At 33.0% G+C, this 23,463-nt stretch overlaps 1 pseudogene; it reads left to right on the forward strand.

Moving 5' to 3' along the window:
• Positions 1 to 21,313: 21,313 nt before the first annotated feature.
• LOC117179603 overlaps positions 21,314 to 23,463 on the forward strand; it is a 24,116-nt pseudogene continuing 21,966 nt past the window's right edge.

Below are 23,463 nucleotides of genomic sequence, written 5' to 3' on the forward strand. Positions count from 1 at the left end.
GTTAAATTAGAAAATTTCATTTAGAATTCAATTTTAATTAGGCATTATTCCAAATTTAAAACGCTTCCATAATTCAAACGCTCAAAATTTAAAACATTTACAACATTCAAATATTTTTAAATTTGGAATATTTAAAATTATTTAATACTTGTAAATTTAAAATCGAAATGTATTTAAGTAAATAAATATTTTCAAATTTGGAAGGCTTGACAGTTTTGGGATCATCATAATTTCTAATTAAGTTTTAAATAGATATGTGTGTTCAAATTTGAAACGCTTCTAAATTTGGAAAGTTTCAACAAAATTTAATTTCACATTGTCTTTTCAAAAAAATATTGTGAAATTATTTTTTTAATTAAATAAATTATCTTCAAGTTGAAACAGTTCGTTTAAATTGATAAAAAAAAGAATTGATGGCATTTTATGACGTATTGACAATTGCCGAGACAATTGCTCAGATTTACCGAGATCATTCTTACAGTGCTTTAAAGGTATTAAATAGAATCTGGATCAGTATCAATATCAGTATCAAGTTATAGAATTCTCGCTTGACTCCTTTTTTGAATATTGCAACCAGGATTTTTTTCAATTCATTATTATATTTATTATACATGTATTATATTATAGTCTGTCTCTGAAATTTTTTTATCAATAATAATAATAAATTTATAAATCTCAAATAATAACAATAAAATAAGTATAAATTAAACAAGCATATCAATAAATTGTTCATTTTTCGAGTTCAGTTTATTAATCCGAAACTCGTCGTCAGTAGTTAAAACTACGATAGGCAAGACACGCATAAGTACAGTCAGTAAAGGTTTCACACTCTCCTCACAAAATAAACTTTAATAATCCATTTTCGGTTTTATTATTATTGTCGTTTTAAAATATTTGAAAATCCTTTCATTGGAATGAAATAATGGTGCCAATTATAAAAATCCCGAATCTGCAAATATACCGAAAAAATAATGACTGAAACCCATTTACTAAAAAACGAAAATTCCAAAAAGAAAATAAATCTACCGAAATTGTTTAATCCCAAAATTTAAAATTTCCAACGTCTTAAAATTCGCAAATATAATAAATTGTTGAATTTTCAAATTTCAGAAAATAGTAAATATCCGAATTTTTTAATTCTTGAAAAGAGCAAATTGTCGAATTTTTAGATTCTCTCAAGTAAACAAATATTTAATAGTTTCATTTCTATTAGAATATTTTTATATTGGGTATTTAATCTCAATTTTACTATTAAGTTGTTTATTTTTTTCAAAAATTGACAAATTCGGCAATTTACTATTTTCACGAATTTGTTCATTTCGAAACTTTGACTATTCGGGTTTGAAATTTTTTCGTTCGGAAATTTTTACTTTTTGGAAAATTATTGTTTCGGCTTATATGATTTTGGTGGTTTTGTTTAATGCATATATTTTTTTGTATGCAAATTGAATGAAATCATAATCTGGATTTTCAATGTCATTGTGCTTATGTAAGCCGTTCAAGGGACGAAAAAGGAGTGGCTGGTACAGAAATACAGAAATGAGGGTCAAGAACAAACTAGCCGTTTGAGGTTTCGGTTTTACCAAGAACATTCATCAGTGAAAGAAAGCCGCGTTTAGAATACTACTGATTTTATCGCAAAAGTCCGTGGATATTATCACATTTCAAGGAATTTTCGCAATTTCCGATGCATAAGAAAATAATCGAATCTCACAACAATAATGCAAAGGAAACTGTTTTTCTTCGTTTAGAATTATTTCACTTGTTTTTAACCAGCCTTTTATTATATCTCTATTTTTCTTGAGAATTGAAAGCAATTAAATTTTGAAAACGTTGAAATTCGTAAGCATTTCATATTCCAAGGGGTATAATATTATATTTAGAAGCGTTTCAAATTTGGATAAGTTTAAAATATAGAAGATGCATTTAAATTTCACAAAGGATTAAAATTGAGAAGCGATCAAATCGTTAAAAACATTCGTAATTTTGAAGCGTTTCAAATATATAAGCGTTTTCTATCGGTCTCGCCAAATTTAAGAACGTCTGGAGTTTGAAAGCGTACTAAAGTCTGAAACGTTTCCATTAAGGAAACGTTTAAAATTACGAAGAATTTTGTAAAAGTTTTGAATTAAGGAGCGCTTCAATATTAGAAATGTTCCAAATTAAGAAACGTTTAATTATTTGAACGTTTCAATTTAAAAGCTTTCTAAGAAAAGTTTAACTTTTAAAAAAGTTGTCAGTTTTAAAACGTTAAAAGATTTAGAAGCCTTAACAATTTGGATAAGTTTAATTTATAGAAGATGCATTTCAATTTGACATACGATCAAAATGTTGAAGCTGTCAAATTTTGAAAACTTTTGTAATTTTGAAGGGTTTAACTTTAGGTAAAGTTACTAATTCAATTAGAGTTTTTAATTTTATTAGTATTCAGAAATTAAAGAACGTCTAAAGTTTTTAAACGTTCTAAATTTTGAAACGTGTTTATTAAGGAAGCGTTTGAAATTTCAAAGAATTTTTTTAACATTTCAAATTGAGGAACGTTTTAATTTTAAAAGTGTTTCATACTCGTATTATTAGGCATTTGAATATTCAAACTTTCAATTTTAGAAGCATTCCAAGAAAAGTTCCACTTTTAAAAACGCTTTCATATTCGAAGCGATAAAAATTTAGAAATGTTCATGATTAAATTAAATTTTATTCTAAATTTGGAACGTGTTAAATATACTAATTCAATTAGAGTTTTAAATTTTGTCGTTCTCCAAAAATTAAAGAACGTCTAAAGTTTAAAGGCCTTCTAAATTTTGAAACGTTTTAATTAAGGAAGTTTTTAAAATCTCAAAAAATGTTGAAGCTTTTATGTTTTGGAACTTTTCAATTATATAAGCGTTCCAAGAACCTTTTTTACTTTTGAAAACATTCCCAGTTTTGATACGTTACAATTTTGGGAACGATCCTAATTCAAATGCATTTTATTTGAATTTTTAACGTTTCGACATCTGTACACGTTAAGAACTTCACATTGTTTAGAATATAAATTTTCCAGATTAGAAAACTTGAAATACCAGAAATTTTTTTTAATTGCCGAATTTTATAATTTTTTAATTTACGAAATATGCTAAATTGAGAAACCCTTGCATTTTTCAAATGTTCAACATTTATGAGTCTTCAAAATTTTGGACACGTCCTCAATTAAGTAGCGTTTGAACTTTAAAAACCTTTCCAATCGCTAATTTCGAATGGTTTCCAATTTGGAAACGTTCCTAATTCAAACCAATTGAATTCCAAATTTAAAAAGGTTTTTCGATTTAAAGGGAAAAATACTTTTCAATATAGAAGAAAATTTTCGAATAACTACCTATTGATTTGCTGAAAGTTTTTGAACACTTTAATTCGAGCTTAAATTAAATTTTCAGAAAGTATTATCAGTTTTTATTGAAGGTTATATAAATATAATTCCTAAGATTCTTGAGAAATTAAAATAAAACTCAAGATGTATATATTAAGAAAATGTATTAAAATTTGAAAAAATTAATAAAATCTACCAGATAATTGGGAAATTTTGAATTATATTACAAATTTCTTTTAACTTTTTAAAACTTTTTGAATATTCTCTGAGAATTGAAATTTCAAACAAAAATATAATTTCTAGTTCTCCTATGAATGTAAAAAAAATTATTATCTGAAAGCCTGGTCAAAAACCTTAAAAAGCTTCTATTATACTATACTATATAAAAATATTTTATTTCGATATCTTCAAAAATCTAAATTTTGCTTTAAAAATTTTGAAATCTTCATAATTTTTCTAACATATTTCAGAAACTTTAAAATATGAAACAGTTGTTTTAAAATCTTTCAAATTATTTTGAGACATATTTTGAAATCTTTGAAACCTAAAATTCATTTTTAAAAACAAAACCTAAAGCATATTAAATTTTTCAAGAAATCTTATTGAAATTTCATCTTTCTCTTCTCTTTGAAAGTGTGGAAATTTAAAAAAAATACAAGGACAAAACAAAATGTTCGGAATAGAATTATTTAAAATTAGCAAATAATTTAGAGATTTTTATTCAATAAATTAGTGGTGCAGAAAATCCGTAATGTTTATAAATGGATAAATACATATAACCTGTTTCAATATTTTCATATTCAATTTATTCCATATTTAAAACATGTGGGCAAAAATTATAACAGAATTTTTACCATTATTGTATTTTTTCCAGTTGATAGGATACGATAGGATAGGATAATATAGGGTAGGATAGGATTGAATAGGGTAGGATAGGATGGGATAGGATTGGATTGGATAGAAAGGAGAGAAGTGCCAAAGTTTTGCACTTCAAAATGTCAATTGTCTTTAACGTTATAAACAAATTAATGAACTAAAGTTTATTCGGGATTGTCAATTTTTAGCTCATTCAAATCCAGAGTTGTAAAATAAAATATGAGAAAAATTAATGTTTCATTAGAATTTATTTAAAAAAAGATGCTATTTGACAATTATTTACAAAATTCTTGAAAACAAATGCACTGTTTGGATATTTTTCAACAAATAGGCTCCATTTTTTAAGAAATAAACACAGAAGATATTTCCTTTGTCTTTTTAAAATGAAACTTTACAAAATTTACAATAATTTTTATTTATTTAAAGAAGGTTCACAAACAAATTCAGAATTTGAATATTTTTCAGCGAATATGCCCAATTTTTTAAGGAGTCAACTAAGAATATCTTTTCAATTACTATTATAATTTATATTACAATAATTCTAATTATGATTATTATACTATGATATTATTATTAATATATATGTATATATATTTTATTCGAAACTTTTAATCGGGTCAGCCTGGTTATACATCATAGCCACGGATTCAGTCAAGTCAATGATGAGATTAGAATGTTATAAGTCAATCCAATACTATGCTTGAAAACTCCTGCGTTGATGTTGTACACTGAAAATTTTTTGGGCGATCTGCTCGCCCAGGTAGTAGAGCTGGAACACCAAATGCATCGCGCGCTGCTCACCTGCAACTTGGTACACATCCTCTCTCATATTGGGTACGCTCTGTTCCCACATTGGAACAGCTGTAATCCCAACAGTATTGGTACAGTAACGCTCCCTTCAGGCGGGAGCACGGAATCCCCAAGCCGAGTTTCGCGCGGAGTTATACAGTTATAGTTTATACTCGTGGGACAATTTAATTCTCTTTTGTGGGGCTGCTGCGTTCCCTATCACACGGGATAGGATCTGTTCGCACGTTTGGTACTGTAGCTTACTTAAAAGTGGTCTGGCCACTACACCAACCATCGTGGTGGCGCTGCGTTGCCACTAAGAAGACAGCTGCTTGCCCAAATTTTTTTCAGTGTAGGTATACAAATACGATCTGCCACTCCATAGGTTTTTAGTCACTGGCTTCCTGATGCTCACGAATGTTTCTTACAATGCGACTGGTTTTTAGTAAAACCGCCTTCTGAGCTGCTGCCAATACCCTACTGACTCCTAAATGTTCAAGATGTTCAGTGCATCTTGTGTTCACATTGCTTGTAGCCGGAATCACAATGGGACGAATAGATGCATGATTCACATTCGTCCATACGGTATGTACTTCATACCTTAACTCGCTATACTTGTGGATCTTGGTTGTATAAGTTGACTGCAAATTTTGTTTAAGTGGGCAAGCAATTTCGATAATGTAGACTCGTCCACCTTTTTGTTCTCAAATCACGATGTCCGGTCGATTGGCCCGGATGTAATGATCCATTTGGATAGTATTATCCTAATATAAGATGTAATCTTAGCTTTCTAAACAAGGCATTGGAATATATCTTTAGAAAGGCATCCATTCTGTTAAGAGTCCTAGGATTAGGGCAAGTTGTTAATGTATAATGCTCGCTACATCTTTATGTCTGTGCGTATATTCTCTCTGAGTCATTACGCGACAGCCATCAATAATATGCTCGAAGGATTCGTTGGTATCACCACATAATCGGGACCGGTTAACCACGTCTTGATGTAACACGTGTTTGCGATCATTCCTGGTGCTGACAACCTTGTCCTGTATCGCAATAACGAATCCTTCTGTCTCTGGATACAGAACACCCTTTCTTAGACAAATATTGGATGCCTCACTATCCACTTCATTTTGATCTAACGTTTTGGTCCTGATATTCAAGGCCCCATCTGAGGAAAAATTTATCAGCATGTAGTCAAGATCCACTTTACAGATTGTGCTATGAAGCGCAACATTTCGTTTGTTGTTAAAATAGTCTCGCAACCTTATAACTTGTGACTCGCACCGTTTTTTGACATCTACAGTGCCCCTACCCCCTATATGTCGTGGTCGAACTACCCTTTCAATCGCTGAAGTTTTGTCGAGCATTCGGTGCTTCGTCAGTACTACGCGGACAATTCTGTTCAGCTTTTCAAGGTCGTTGTTGGACCATTTTATTAGCCCGAATGAGTACGTAAGGACAGGGATGGCATATGTTTAGATTGTCATGATTTTGTTTGCCGAGTTGAGAAAACTCTTCATAATCAATCTGAGTCTCGTAGTGAAGGCAGTCGTTAGGCTTCTCTTAACTATCGTATGCTGAACACCCTTAGATTCAAGAATACCCAGATATTTATATTATTCCCCCGCAGCCATTACCTCGATGTCATTTTTGAACTCCTTCTCTAACTCTGTAGCCTCTAATTTCCCTCTGATTAATTGCACTGTTCTGCATTTATCTAGTCCGAACTTTATGTGGATATCATTAGAAAACTGCTTTGTGACATCGATTACTTGCTGCAGTGTCTGGGCTGAACTACCTTTTTGTTTTTCTGCAAGGATGTCATTCTCGTCGCAATGAGAATATACCTTATCTGCAATGATAACTGTAATACATTTACAAATGTATTACATATACGCAGTACCCTGGACCATAAAGCCTGGAATCAGATCTGCGTGTTCAATGATCTTCTAAAAACACCATGCCAACGCATGATTCACACTCATCAGATGCTTGTACCAGAAGTTGTGCACCATGTCCGGACCTGGGGCTTTCCAGCTACTTGCCCTTTTCAAGACCGCTGAAACATCTAAAGCTGTAATGTTTGTCAGTTGTATTTCAAGGCTATTGATTGCCTTTGCTTCCTCCAGTTTGAACCACGCAGTGTCCAAATTGCATCTGTTCATTTTTCCCCAAACACCCGACCAGTGGTTAGTTACATCTTCCAATTGAGGAATTTCGGTGTCTTGCCGTTTATTTTGCTCAAAACTAAGTTCAGGATAGAAACTTCTTTCATCTGTCTGAAAGTTTCGATTTTGTTGCTTTCGAGCAACACCTTTCTTATACCGACACAGTCTAGCTGTAAGAACATCAAGTCTCTGCCGTTGTGAGTCCATAATCTCATCCAATATTGCTGGTGTCAATGTCTCGATGTTCCGATGGTGGATGATTTTAGTAACATGGCTTATCAGCTTTCTGGTTCTATTTCCTTGTTCATATTGAGTTAATCGACCCAATTTGCACCGTCCTTTGCTGACATCCACATCCAACCTGATCTTCTATGATGGATCTCGATCCCTTGCTGGGACAAAAACTACATTTGCAGGCCTATTTCTGCGGCCCAGCGTTCTAATGGTTGCCACAGCTGCACAGTATATAAGAGTTTACACGTCTAACGCAGTTTGTGCTACGTTTAAATACGTAGGTAAAACCTTGCTATCGAGGTGTTCTATTAGTTCACACAGATCATTTGTGATGTTTTTAATTTGGGCAAAGAATGCCTTAGTGTTGGTTCTACATATCTGAACTCTAATAAAGCATGACCAAAATTCCTTTGAAGGTGCTGTAGTTTTTCTGGGATTTCCCTATCCACATCATCGTTATTAATATGAGGATGTGATTCTAATAAATCCGGTACTTGATGTTTATTATCCCTAGCACCTATGCCTTGAGCATCATTCAAGTCTTCGTTGTCCACATATTCCAAGGCGAGTTCATCAATAGGAAGCTGCTGTTCCACTTCGCTCACATTTCTCTTGTAACGCCCGGGATATTCTTGAGATTTCGTAAACCCCATTATATTTTTAATTTATTTTCTTAACCCAGAATGCAGAAAGTAATTTTAGACCTCGTCAAATAACATAGTACACATATTGTTTCGTAAGCTACAGCCTTTTTGGTTTAAGAAATACATGTTTTACTTAAGGATAGATGTCTAGTCGTTTGGGTACCTAAAACTTTCAATGTTATTTTAAATTTCATTTATACTGCAAGCAACTTGCGAACTAATCCGGACACCAAGTCGACGTCGAGTTCCTTCCATTCCGATCAATTCTTTCAATTTTCTCTCAAATCCCCAAAATCCTTCAGAAATCATGCACAGCAAATATCTCAAACAATTAAATTTATAACTTAATTCAGAGAGTGGGTCCCATTTTCTGGAAAACATCTGGCTGCCATACCCTGAGTCTACAATGAAGCCAAAGGATTCTTTCTCCAAAAGCCTCGGGTGCAATTTAGCCATATTCAAGAGAAGGTCATGAATAGTCCTCAGGCAGCCGATGTACAAGGCTTCTATTACCCACTCTTAAACTCAAAATACTCTAAAGGGCCCAGCGGCTCCGTATTTTTCCGTGACGTCATTCTAATATCCCCGCTCTGACTCAAAATTTCCCTTTCTCCTTCCTATTTCTTGATTTCCGAGTGGAGGAAAGAGCTCGAGTGGAGCAGCTCGGGAACGACCCCCAACGTCTCGGAGGTTCAGGGTTGCCTATTTTTCCAAATTTTCTCCAGTTTCTTCTCCGCTCTCGTGTACGCCGCAGACTCCTTTTTGTTGGATTTTTCCTGCCTTGGAAGCCGCGTTACAATTTTATCTATTGCTCCTTTATTTTTCTCCTCAATTCCGAACAAAGTCACAGAAGACTTGGCCGGCTACGTGCTATAAGTCCCACGTCTCCAACTATCGCGGTATCGGTTTAAATAAATTAGTAATATCGGCAGTTGTTCCGTGTGCGCGTTTCGTGAGAGGATTCGCGTGTTCCAAGGACAGAGATCGGCGTCGCGGGATCGCGAGTGAGACACCCAATTTTAATTGTGTTTTGCCCGAGTAGATTCGGTAATTTTTAAGTTATCCTCAGTTTTATATTTAATGAGTCGTGATTAATCTTAAATTCATTTAACATCTTGTTAGTACACTGTGATTTTTTTGTGATTCCGTGTTCACCTAGACGTCCTCGAAAACATCGATCCAGATATGTAAGTCCTCCCTCATGTTGGGGTTAATTCTGTTCATCATTCGAATAAATGTATTTGAATTGTATTTCCATCTTAAATTTGGGTTAAATTTATTAACAATACCATCTCTCTCTTTTTCATGTAATTTTTATAGTTTGTTTATCAAGTCGAAGGCAGGTCGGGACCTCCCTTAATACACCGAGCTATCCCACGTATTCTCACTCTTTTAGCCGCTCAAAAGAGTGAAATCAAAGATATTTTCAGTCTTGAAATCTTGAAGCTTATTTCTTATTCAAACACAACTATTTCTCTGTCACGGTCATTTCCTTGCTGCCAGGGATTGAACGTAACAATCTGCCAAAAAATAAAAGCACCTAACATCTCTGTTCATATGGTATATCCATTTTCGTCGCATTTTTGGTTGCTGAACCTCTGCTTCTACCCCTGGCTGCATACGGCCATTCACCTCTGGAGGATGTGGTGGTGTTAGTGTTGGTGTTGTTATTATATTATTATAGCTATTATAATTTGCAAATTCACAAGAATTATTAACTATTTAAACAATTTTCATAAACAAATTCAGAGTTTGACTATTTTTAAACAAATACACTCGATTTTTGTTTACGGAATCTACTAATAATATATTTTCGATGATCCCCTGCTATAATAATTTTCCTTTGTAAAATTGTTTAAATAATTAATATTTGTTGTCAATTTGAAAACAATTCTATCAAAAAGTCATCGGAAATATATTATTAGTCGATTCTGTAAACAAAAGTTGAGCTCATTCGTAAAAAAATTCTCAAATTCTGAATTTTTTTGTGATTACTGTTTGAGTAATCAACAATTGTTATCAATCTGGAAAGTATTATGGAGAAGAGTCATTGGACAAGTATTCTAACTCAGTGTCGTAAAAAATGAGCCTTTTCGTTAAAAAAAAGCCAAACTCTGAATTTTTTTATTGAAATAGTTCAAATAATTAATCATTTTTAAAAATTTGTAATTCATCATAGCAGAAAGTAATCGAAAAGACATTCTTAGTTGCTTCTGTAACAAATTGAGTATATTCTTTAAATAGTAAATAAAAATTATTTAAATTATTATTTGTTGTTATAAATTTTCAAATTCACATAGTAAAGAGTCATCGGACAGACATTATTGTGTGATTTCGTGAAAATATTAGCCTATTCTTTGAAAAATAGCCAAAATCTGAATTTGTTTAAAAAATTGTTTAAATATTTTTTTTTGAAATTATTTTCACCAATTGGAAATACTTTCCAGATAGTTGTAGTTGAGATATAACACTTTATTTTATTTGATAATTCTAAAAAGAAAATTTAAAATGGTACTTCTAACATTTTGAAATAAAAAGTCAATTTTGTTGTTAAACAGAATATTAATCACACTTTTTATCAATCATCCAAATACACATAATATTTTCAAAATAGAAGAATCTTTCATTTACCAAAACCTCCAAATCGAATAGATAGCATAGGTCAAAAATTAATTTTTTTGTAGGTGCATGTCATCTACTTTTAATAATTTTTTAATAATGTCAAAAAGTTAAAAACAGAATTGTTGCTTTTATCATAAAAAATCATTTAAAATTCAATTTTTTTTCTTTAGAAACAATTCTTTAGAAACAAAAAGTCATATTTGGAAACTGAGATTTACAAAAGTCCAGGAAATGAATCATTTTCAGTGTTGTACGTGACATACAATTAGTGATGGTCAAAAGAATATGAACAGAATGTGTGTATTGTAATTTTTTATTTACGAATTTCTTATATTTTGTAAGTGAATAGTTTCCTTAAATAATTGTTTTTGTTTTAAAATACGAGCCTATCACGGGAAATTTATCACGATTAACGAATGTTATTTTTTTTAACATCAATTGTTTAAAAAACGACTACAACAGCAAAGAACCAACTGAAAACAGAGATTTAAATTCATATTCCCGCAGTTTCGCAACCAATTATGCTTTCGGCAACAATATGCTTCGTCAATACAACTTTTTAAAGAGAGAAATAAAAAATTTGAATAAATTTTTATTAATAACTAAAAAGTTGAATTTTCACCTAAGACCAATTGTACTCATGAAATAATACGACCTTTTAACGAAATAGTTGAATTATCTACCAAAACAGATTAATTTTCCAATAGATTTATTTTTAACAAAAAAAGATTTCATTTTTACCAAAACAGACGAATTTTCTATAAAATAATTTCTCCCAAAAATATTAAAAACAGGTGAATTCGCCCAAAAATATGAATCTCTAAAGAAATAGTTGAAATCTCAACATTTTTCTGCCAAAAAATACGAATATTCTATCAAATACATTAATTTTCAAGCAAATATTTACATTTTCAACAAAGAAAGATGAATTCTAAACGAAAAATGCTTCTTCATATAAAAATAAAAAATATTTTATGTTAAATCAAAAAGAGTTGAATTCATAAAAAAATACCAATTTTTAAAAAAGTAGTTCAATGGTTAATCAAAACAGATTAATTTTTTAATAAACACATACATCTTTGACCAAAAAACATTATATTTCTACCAAAAGAGATAAATCGTCAAACCTCTTTTAAATGAACTTAACAACGTTATTCTTAAAATTTGGTTAAATCTTTCGAAAGTAAAAAATTGTCGCAAAATCTCCTTAATTTTCTTTGATACTTTTTATAATCCTTTACACATTTCTAAAATATTTTAGGAATAGTTGTCTATTTTCTTGAACTATTACAAGATTCTTAAAAAGCTTTGAATTTTCGATTCAAACATTTTTTTTGTTTAAGATTTTTTGAAATCTTGACAAGTTTTACATTATTTCTTTACTTTTCTAAAACTTCTCAATATCTCTTAAACTTAATTGATTTTTTCTAACATTTTTCATTGTTGCACAATTTTCCTAGAAATCTGTAGAAAGTTTTTCTTGATTTTCTTAAAACCTTTCAAAATTCTTAAAAAGCTTCTTTTTCGAAATCTTAAAAAATCTACATTTTTATTTAAATTGTTTGAAATCTTCGCAAGATCAAGATTAGCAGCAACGAATCGAGGCCAAGTACAAAAAAGACTACCAAAAAGTCTTACCAAGATGTATTTTTACAATCTCATCAGAGAAGGTATTAGATTTGTATAAAATTTGCCCCCCCCCCTTTTTTGTTCAATTTCCATGTTTTGAGACCCCCTGAATCCTTTGAAAGGTCTGCTTGTCTGTCTGCATGTATGTCTGCCTCTATGTCTGTCTGTTTCCACAATAATTTTGAAAAAATTAATCTATTAGATTAGCCTTTGGTACACTCTTTTAGTGTCCTAAACTAAAGGTCAAGTTTGTTAGCCAGCCATTTTGAATAAAAATTCAAAAAGTGGCCACATTTCGAATATTTTCGAGAAAAATTTTTTAAAATGAAATTCAAAAACTCTGTGTACGTTCATTCATAGTATTCAAAAAGTCGAACAATTTATCCTAATTACTTTTTTCATAAAACAAAAGTAGATGTATAGGGGGGTTTCTGGACCACGATTCCTACCTTACCGGCATCCAGAAGCTTCGACCTGTAGTGGTTCGTGTCCCTGCTAAGCTTCGAGAATGTTCACGAAGGATCCTGATGACGTCACAATTACGCAATAGTCTGTAGCCAAATTCATGTAAACAGGTTCAAGGTTATTGTGAGAAAAACAAGGATGGTTTATTGCTTCCTGACAGATAAGAAGTTCGTTAAATGCGCAAAAGATGGAGGTGTATATGTGAAATTTTATATGGAGAGCTACGTATGGCATCCTGTTTTGACTATTTATTTGATTTATTGCTTCCTGATAGATGATAGTTTAGCTAAAAATTCCTGCCTTTATTTGTTACTCGTAAATGCGTAAAAGATGCCAGTGGACAGATGAAATCTAATATGAGGGTTATGCATGGCATCCTGTTTTGATTATAAATTTAATTTGAAACTTTCTAATAGATGATGCTTTGGCTAAAAGTTTCTGCCTGTGAAAGACATTCTTCTGCAGTCTAGAATCTTCGAGAAAAATTAGAATTAAAAAAGAAAGATATATTTAAAGTTAATCGAAGGTAAGAAAGGAATAAAAAAAGCATTTCTTATGGTAGGTCATATACTCAGAGATGCTTGTTGCTTTATTCTGATATCAAGTAGCGAACGAGGACCAGAGATGCTATCCTATGCTTTCGTTCTATAGAAAGATTACTTCTTTTTACAGCTCGCAATCAGAGTACACTGCCCGGCGCTTATCGCTCTTTATATGATGCAAAGATATTCGAGCTAATGTCGCATGCCTTTTTTATCCACAGATATATGCTCGCTTTTCAGTTCTCATTTGGAAAGGTCAGTTTTTTACCTTTTATATGTTAAAGAATTGAAATAAAATTTAAAAAATGCAACAAATTAATATAATAAAATATTTGAAATTTTTTCAATCATCCACTAAGACTACTCTTCGACTATAGAGAATCGAGGATGATTTAATTCAGCGTTAAAAAATTTTGTTCTATTATACTGAATTTTCTAGAAAGAATGATATCATCATATGTTATTGCGCAATTTTTTCGTAAACAACTTCAAGGTTATTTTTAGTGACGCATTAAATTTTTGCGATGTTAAAAAATTATATCCGCCCGTGTGGATTATAATGTAGAATGTTCTAGAACAATTAGACAAAGAGGGAGATCGTGTTTTATACAATTCGTGTGTTTTTTTCGTGTTTTTCGTGTTTTTTTTCGTGTTTTATACAATTCATCATAAAAAAAACTTTTGCGAACATTCTTTTAAAAAATTATTACGAACGTCAACATATTCCACGTGTGTAGTGAAGATAGGAAACCTGGTGTCTCATAAAAATCGGTTAGTGCACCTTCTATGGTTTTTTAAATTTAAACAGTATTAAAAATATTAAACTATTTAAATTTAAAATCAAATTAAATTACATTTTTCTTTTAAATTTAAACTCAGTGCAATTCATTGAAAATATTATTTGTGAAATTGTTGGAGTCGAAAAGTCACTTCATAGCGAAAATATTGTTTCCAGTTTTCTGCTAGCCATCGAGTGATAATTCAAAATGGACTCACTGGACTGCAGAAAACTTATTCAAATTTATGAAGATGCCTATCAAGTGCTGCATGAAAATGCAACAACTTCCGAAATCTTCTACTGGACACATCAGTGCACGCAGGATATTCGGAGGTTGAACAAAATTCTGAGGCGAGGGAGGAAAGGAGCATCTCTCTCTAGGGGAAAAAAATAAATTGCAGTCAACAATTGGACTACTAACCTCCAAAAACCGCACATTCAAGAAACTTCAGAAGAGTGGAACTGGCGTGAATGAAGGTTTGGATAGGGAAGGAGACAGAATCAGATGGTAAGATCTTGAGTCTGCTTTTAAAAGTCGAGTGAGAACAGGTTTGATTATAAATCTAACACATAAAGATTTAGATGATTTTTCCATGGATGCAAAAACAATGATTACACATAGACTAAAAAACGCTTTGAAAACTTTCGTGGGGGTCTTAAAAACGAATAGTATTCTTGCAGCAAAATTTAGTGCTATAGAAGAGGGTAGGGAAATCGAATCAATAAAATTTTTTAATACTAAAAATGAACTTATTTTAGAAGCAACCGAAATAAATGAATTTTTTTGAAAGTAAAGTTAGAGAGCAACTTTTAACTAAAGTAGAGGAATTCCAGCAAAAAAAATCTGGCTGGAGATTAAAAGAGATTATAAATTTAAATGTTAATATAAATAAATACGCACCTTTTGCAGTAGGCTCATCAATTTTCCTACGATTACCTAAATTTATAAGTGATAAAAAAGCAGTTGTAAATGTTAGGAACAGTGACGAGTACTGTTTTCTCTGGTCGGTAATGGCCGCTCTTTGCCCTGCTGACAACCACGTAGATCGCGTCTCTTCCTACCCTCATTTTGATACGCTCTTGAAACGTGATGGAATTAACTTTCCAATCACTTTTCAAGATATCAACAAATTTGAAAAAAATGAATCAGTTGCGTATAAATGTTTATGGCACAGAACATGAGGAAAATAGGAAAAAGGATGAGATTGTCCCTCTTTATATAAGCAATGAAATATCAAAATGTCCTATTATTCACCTGCTAATGATTGAAAATACTGATTTTGTTTATGATAACAATGACTCTGAAAGTAATCCAGTGTATCATTTCGCATGGATTAAAAACCTCTCTCGACTCATAAAATCACAATTTACAAATTCTAAGTGTCGCACATGGTTCTGCGATAGGTGCTTGTGTCACTTGAAATTTGAAAAATCTCTGATAAACCATAGAGCTGATTGCGAAAATCTGAATAATTGTAGAGTGATGCTTCGAACAGAGGAGGATGGTAGGAACATATTAAAGATTAAACATTACAGATACAAAGAAAATGTACCATTTGCAGTATATGCAGACATTGAATGTTTGCTGGAACCAGTTACAAGTTCACAAACAGATAAAGCGGCGTATCAAAAGCATATCCCTACTAGTGTTGCGTACTATCAAAAATGCAGTTTTAACGATTCGACCTCAGAACCTAAAGTATACATCAAGTTCATACATCTCACGCAATTTCTGCAGTGAAAGACATTTCAGATCAAGCAGGTCAACAATTTCGCAAGATATTTCAACAAATTGTTTCAACCAATTCTTTTTTCCCAATCCTTTTACATACATTGTTGATGCATCTTCTAAAGTATCCTCGAGTTTTACAGATACTAAAGAATACGGTAATTTACCAGCATTCCATGGTATTCCATGATGATTGCGCTCTGTTCATTTGTTTATAGACTTATATTTTGTTGGAACGTCTTTCCACATGCAAGGTGGTTGAAAGAGGAAAGAATATGGTATTTTTAAATATAGCCAATTCTTTCAATACAAATTTATTTTCCTTCAACTTGAAGCCCTGCATATCAACCAAGTACTGCATCTTGAATGCAACTAAATTATTTCTAATTTATTACAGCATTTTTATACCAACTTTACCACCACCCCACTTATTGGTTTATACTCAACTATACGATCGTGCAAAATTAAGCAATATGCCGATGTTTCAGCGGGAAAATTTTCAGTAGTTTGAAATTCCAAACGAACGTCAACTGGCCCGTATTTCAGTGACTCATTCTGTTTAGAGCAGTCGATCACTACTAGAGGTAAAATTATATATATTATATATATATAAAAATTATATATAAATTCTCTTCTCGATAGCAGTGGTTGTGGTTCCTCACCATAGTAATTAGCTTGAAAGTTTGTATACATTTCATAAAGAAGAGCATACTGATATCGATTAATATCAAGATTCAAATTACTACAAGGATAGCACTGATCATTTAAAAATAGATTTACATTAGTGAAATTGCAATGATCAAACTTGCTGCAGTTTCTAGTAGTATTATTTTTTCTATTTGTCTTACAACAAATCTTGGTTTTTCCAATTGTGTTGAAGTTTTTACAGTCAAAATATGGTTTGAAGTCACTGGAACTAGGGGATATTCATATAGTTCCCAAGTTCGAAGACTTATTGGAATAGATGGATCTTTTTTAATATATTATAGCAACTGAAATTACCGTGAATCAGACAGTCTAACGCTAGGCAATGACCACTCTATTTTATTGATTTCAATTTTATACTGCACAAGAGGAGCTGTTTGAAAAATGGCATTTGTATTACTCTGTGATCTGATCAAAATGAGTTCATGTTTAGCATTGACAATGATTCTGTGATAATCTTCAGCAAAACCAAATCTCATGCTAAGAGGTATGGCTACATCAAAGTAGCCAGGGACGTTTGTTAGTGATAGATTGTTATTATTTACATCAAGCCAACCAGTATTCTGTATGAGGCATAAGGCTGATGTGCATGAATTTCACAGTGTGCAATTGACTCGTCAAAGATGATTGGTGCTTGAATATTCAAAATTTTCTCTTCCATGACAAATAGTCAATCGCTGATAGACAAATTGACAAATGCAGGTGCAAAAATTCTTAAATCTCTTTATTCTCTTCTTCTTTTTCTGAGCTGCAGACCTAGACTTTTTAGGAAGAGAGCACTTTGAGGTGTTAACCCTTTGACTGCTCTTTGTCGACTGATTAGATTGTGACATTGTGCTGGTTTATTATAACCAAAGCCAATATTTTGGTTGAAAACGATACCCATTATTAGAGAAACTTGATGTGCAGTCTGATTGTTACAACGTCACCACGAAAATTTACTAAATACCCGTCTTGATCAATTATACGGAGCTGTATATGATCTATTGTCTGCACAACAACTGGTAAGTAAATGACATGAGATGGTACTTCCACTATCTTATATCCAGGTGGCATTAGAGGGAAAAATTCATGAATAGTATGTACTTTCTGACCATTAATGTATGTATCTGTAGTTATGCTACACTCAATTCTCAAAGAATTTACTTTTATGATTGATACCAGTTGATCAGATTCATAAGCTTTCTCAGCTTCTAGTCTGCGTGGTGAAAACCCTAGAAAATGACCGATGGAATCTTTAGGTTCGAAATTTATACCGTGACTGCAGTAAATTTCACTTTTTAAAGTATTATTGTTTGGTTTAATATGAATTTCAATACCCTTGTTTACCAAAGCATTCTGTAGATATCGCTTTATGTCACTTATTTCATAACTTCCTGTAGGTATTTCAAATATTTCATCACCCACATAAAATTTATTTTGGTCAATGTCTACACTGGGTATTGAATTAGAGGTTAGAAATTCAACGAGCCCAAGTGCGTAATTTTTATAAGTAGACAACTCAATTGGAGGAAAATAGTGCGTTTCCAGGATTGGAGAAGTTCCTGATAATGTTAGCGTCAATGAATCATCCAACTAACTTTATATTGAAAATTTCAACACTTATATAGATTAAAAGTACTCTTAGATTTTAATTGATTGCATGGAAATTGCAGACATAAATGTCCACATACGAATGTATCGTAATTTTGATATCTCTCGTGATTATACTTTATGCTACCAACACCGAAATACTTTGAAGAGATCCAAAGGTGGTCGAAGATTACCGAAGCTTTCGAAATAAATTATTTTGCCGTCAATCTTTTTATAGGCACACTAATGTGTTCCTGGTACTTTTTCATCGTCAAGAATAACAATAGCACATTTATATATACCTGGTCCACCCTTTGGTAATCCTATTCCCGCTATTCCCGCAGCTCCGCCAGCTAGTGCTCCAGCAGCACTGAGACCCGCAAAAACAGGTATGAGGAAGGGTAAAAATCCTCCTACTTTGGCTGGTACAGGCAGAATACGAGGTTTATTCACATTTCTTCTTCCACCAGCCTTCATGACAGCTTCGCGTGCGCCTCTGAGTGCAGATTTAATGGCAGTCTGTGCATCATTGCTTGAAATCATAGACTTTGTAGCTGCAGCAACAATTTTTCTCAGTGTAGTGGTAGGTCTTCTGTTCTTGCTGAGACCCATCCCAAATTTTGATTTCACCTTCATTGCGTTTGTAACTCCCTAAGCGGCTGCCTTTTCACCTATACCAGCGTCTGGAGCAAAGACACGTTTCCAAGCTTTTTCAGCTAGTACACTGTCAGCTGAGTTTCTAGCCTCTATATTTTCTCTATTTTGTGAGTAGGCTATATCGTGCTCGTTGCAAGCAGCGTCCAGTGGATTGATTCCCGGATCACCTCATGCTAATCTTTTGGCTAGTTTCGTACCTGGGCCACAGTACTGGTAACCAGCCAAATGCAATTCAAACGGCGAATTGTTGATGATTCTGTTGAGCAAGCCTCTCCCACGTCTTGTCTGCTTCACGGTTCGTTTACGACTGACTGTTTTGCCTCTGTGAACGATCATATCTATGCAAGGGATACTTTCAGACTGAAGGTCAACATATATAACCAGGATATTTGCATGTTTTCCAGTCAGTCTTTGTCAAGATGCAGATGATTCGCTTGTTCAAAAAGAGAATAGAGAAAAACGACATGGACACTTGCTACCAGACAGTGTACGAGCTTTATTTTGTGGACCTTCCAACTGTGGAAAGACAAATGCTTTGCTGGCTCTACTGATACATCCAAATGGCTTGAGATTTTTAAATATTTACGTCTACTCAAAATCTCTAAAGCAACCAAAGTATGAATTTTTGGAAAAAGTCCTTCAATCAGTAGATGGCGTTGAGTACTATCCTTTCAATGATCATGAAGAGGTTATAATGCCAAGTGAAGCAAAATCCAACTCAGTAATTGTATTTGATGATGTGGCTTGTGAGAAACAAGATAATATAAGAGCATTCTTTTCTATGGGTAGGACAAGGATTTCGACTGTTTTTACTTGAGTCAGACATATGCTCATATTCCTAAAAGTCTTGTACGCGACAAAGTTAATTTACTTGTGTTATTCAAGCAAGATGAAATGAATCTAAAGCACATTTATGATGATCATGTAAATACTGATATGGCTTATACAAAATTTGAAAATGTGTGTTCAACATGCTGAAATGATGACAAGTATGGTTTCGTTGTAAATGACAAGGATAGGAATCTTAACCAGGGTAGATATAAGAAAGGTTTTGATTGTTTCATAAATCTGAAAAAGTAATATATACTTGTGTAATGATCCATATAAAAACAGTCACAACTTAGACGTAGATGCATCAACATGTCTTCGCGTCAGGAGAATTTTCAAAAGCAAAAGAATATTTTGCAACAAATTGCTAGAGCTAGTGAATCAATTCGACGAAAACATTGGTTAATAAAGTTGGGCAAAGAAACAGTTGAGCGAACATTAAGTGACACTTTTAAACCCATTGTTAATCAAATCGAAAAAATTGTTGGCGGTTTCAAGAATATGAAAAAAGTTGAACCAATTAGATGGAAAGAAGAAGCAAAGAATAAAGCTGAAGAAAGTATTGATGACGATGATTTGACACATAAATTAATTAATGACTGTGAGGAAGAAGCAGATGAGAATGTAGATCCCAGTAATTTAGAGACATCAACTGCTAGTGAAGCTGAAAACAAGTCTAAAATACCTACATCTTCATGGATTGATGATGATGCAAAAAAGTATCTCATATTGTTAGGCGAACGAAGTAGAGAACTCGATAATGTGTATGGAGTAAGAAAATTAACGAAAGATAGATTAATGATTGGAGATTTTCAGATAAATTTCAGCCAAAACTATATTCATGTGGGTAATTTGAATCTTCCTAAAAGTAAAGGCTTGCTTGAACTTTTATTTAAAAAAGTACCTCAAGAGTCCTCTATAACTCCCAGTGATCTTGGAAATTATAGACAAATTGTTATTGCAACAAACTTATATAAAAAACATTATAAACCGAATCGAAAAATTCGTGACAGTAAGGCCTTTAAATATAAAAACTTTATAATGAAATTAATTCCTCCATCTCCATCAAAAAATTCCAATAGACGAAGTAAAGATGGGAAATCATTATCAGGTGAAGGTATGATCCTACAATACATGATTGCTAGAGAGAAAAATCTAATGGATTACATTTACTGGGATGATCCGAATGAATTGGTAGACCGATTACGCTTACTCCTAGCGTCTCAAGCAGCTGGTAATCCAAGTCACACCAACAAAATTATATCAATTATCGAGGAACTACGAGAAGCTGAAATTATATATTAATGGGTGCTTATCAAGATTTTAATCATTTTCAAGATGAACATCGATGTATTCGGACGTCATTCCAAGCGAGCACAGAGTACAAGTCGCGGTCCTCCTGGAATTGGCTTCAAAGACACATCTGAAGGAAATTATCATATGAATAATAAGAGGTTGCGTAAAGTGGCTTAAGCTCAAGAACTATATGATGCTGTGAATCTGAATATGGTGCAACATACGATACAGCGTGAACTTCAGACTACATATGATGTTGTAGCTTCTTTGCGATCTGAAGTAGTCAATAATACAATGATGATTGAAACTCTGGAAAATTCCACAGATAAACTTTTTAAAAATGTGAAAATTGATGTTGAATCAACTCAAAAATCAGTGTATCGAAATTCTGAACTCATTAGTCAATTAGACACCAGACTGAATGCACTCAAAAATGGACACCGAAAAGCTGCAGTTGGTGAAGGAGCTGCACGAACCAGCGAGACGAAATTACGAACGTCGACATTTCGATATTCGTGGCATTCATGAGACCTGGCAAGCTGATCTTATTGAATCCCCGTTAAATCCAAGAAGGGTGAAGATGTAGCTGCAGCCATGGAATCTGTACTTGATGAGGGGCGCATACCAAAAAATTTACAAGTTGATAGAGGAAAAGAATTTTACAATTCGCAATTTGAAAATATTATGAAGCGATACAAAATAAATTTGTACTCGACGTTTAGTAATTTAAAAGCGTCCATTTTAGAGCGATTTAATCGTACTTTAAAGAACAAAATGTGGATGCAATTTAGCTTACAGGGGAATTACAAGTGGATAGATATTTTGAAAGATTTAGTTTCATCTTACAATGATAGTAGACATCAGACTATTCGAATGAAACCAAAAGATGTGACTAAACAAAATGAGAAAAAATTGTTGTTTGATGTATACAAAAATTACAGTGTAAAACAAGCTGTTGAAAAAGCGAAATTTAAAGTTGGAGCTAAAGTACATATAAGTAAGTTTAAGCATGCTTTTGAGAAAGGCTACACACCGAATTGGACAACTGAAATATTTACTATAAGTCATGTCAAGAATGCTGAACCAGTGACATATATGATTAAAGATTATCAAAGTAAAGCAATTGCAGGTAGCTTTTATGAACAAGAACTAGGCAAAGTTAGACGTCCAGATATTTATCTTGTGGAAAAAGTACTGAAAAAAGAGTAAAGAAGCTATTTATAAAATGGTAAGGTTTCGATGACTCACACAATAGTTGGATAGATAAGTCTACGAGGTGTGTTCAAAAAATAAGGTGACTTTATGGTTTTCTCAAAAAATTTGCATGTATTCCTCAATATTTATGTTGTCCCCTTCAAAATAATCCCCCTCAGATATAATACACTTGTGCCAATGCTTTTTCCAATCATCGAAGCACTTCTGATAATCATTTTGTGGTATAGCCTTGTGTTCTTTCAGCGATGCAGTTTTTATCTCTTCAATCGTTGAAAATCGATGTCCTTTTATGGGTCTCTTCAGTTTTGGGAAAAGAAAAAAGTCACTGGGGGCCAAATCCGGTGAATATCATTATTGACTTCATTCAACATCTCTTGAGCGATGATCATGCGATGGATCTTATGATCAAAATTAAGCAGTTTTGGAACAAATTTCGCTGAAACACGTCTCATGCCCAAAACTTCCGAAAAGATAGCATGGCATGAGCCAAACGATATGCCAACATCTCCAGCAACTTCTCTGTTGATAATTCGGCGATTTTTCAAAACCATTTCTTCCACTGCTTAAACGTTTTCATCTGTTGTTGACGTGCTGGGACGTCCAGGGAGAGGTTCGTCTTCGACATCCTCTCGGCCTTCTTGGGACAGCTTGTACCACTTATACACATTTTTCTTACTCAGAGTAGACTCACCGTATGCAACTGTCAACATTTCAAGAATTTTAGAGCACTGTATTCCATTTTTCACACAAAATTTAATGCCAGCTCTTTGCTCCATTTTTTTCGAAAGAAGAAAATCGCCGAGCACACCAAGCCCTTCTACCCTTTTACGCCTCTGTCAGAAAAACAACACGAGCTATATAGTCAAAACTTTGAACATATGATCGTGACCGCGAAAATTGAAGTCACCTTACTTTTTGAACACACCTCGTAGTTTATAAGTATCTTTTGTATAAAATGTAAGTTTTTCTGAATAAAGTTGGTTATTTGCAAAACATATATATATATAAGTCGCGGAATATTGAGTCTTGAATGTCTTCACAACAGGATTATTCTGGGCACAGCACATAGAGTTGCAAATGGAAGAGACCCTCTTCTTAAAATGGTCAGGAATCACGAGGAAGTAGGCAAAGGAGCATTTCTGTACAAAGCAGCGGAGGAGGCTGCTGAAACACTCGGACTTGACCTCAGTATTAGGGGTGAGCAAAATGCATCAAATCTAATCTATCTCGAGTACTGACTCCTGAAAGCCGGGATTAGGAAAGCACGAGAAAAACTTTCGTGAACAGCTCCTAGATAAGAGGATGCACGGTATCTTCCACAGAAATGTGAAGGATCATTCAATGTCTTGTGAGCTAACGTTTGCTTTC

Source organism: Belonocnema kinseyi, chromosome 1 (assembly GCF_010883055.1).
Source record: "Belonocnema kinseyi isolate 2016_QV_RU_SX_M_011 chromosome 1, B_treatae_v1, whole genome shotgun sequence".
Lineage (NCBI taxonomy): Eukaryota > Metazoa > Arthropoda > Insecta > Hymenoptera > Cynipidae > Belonocnema > Belonocnema kinseyi.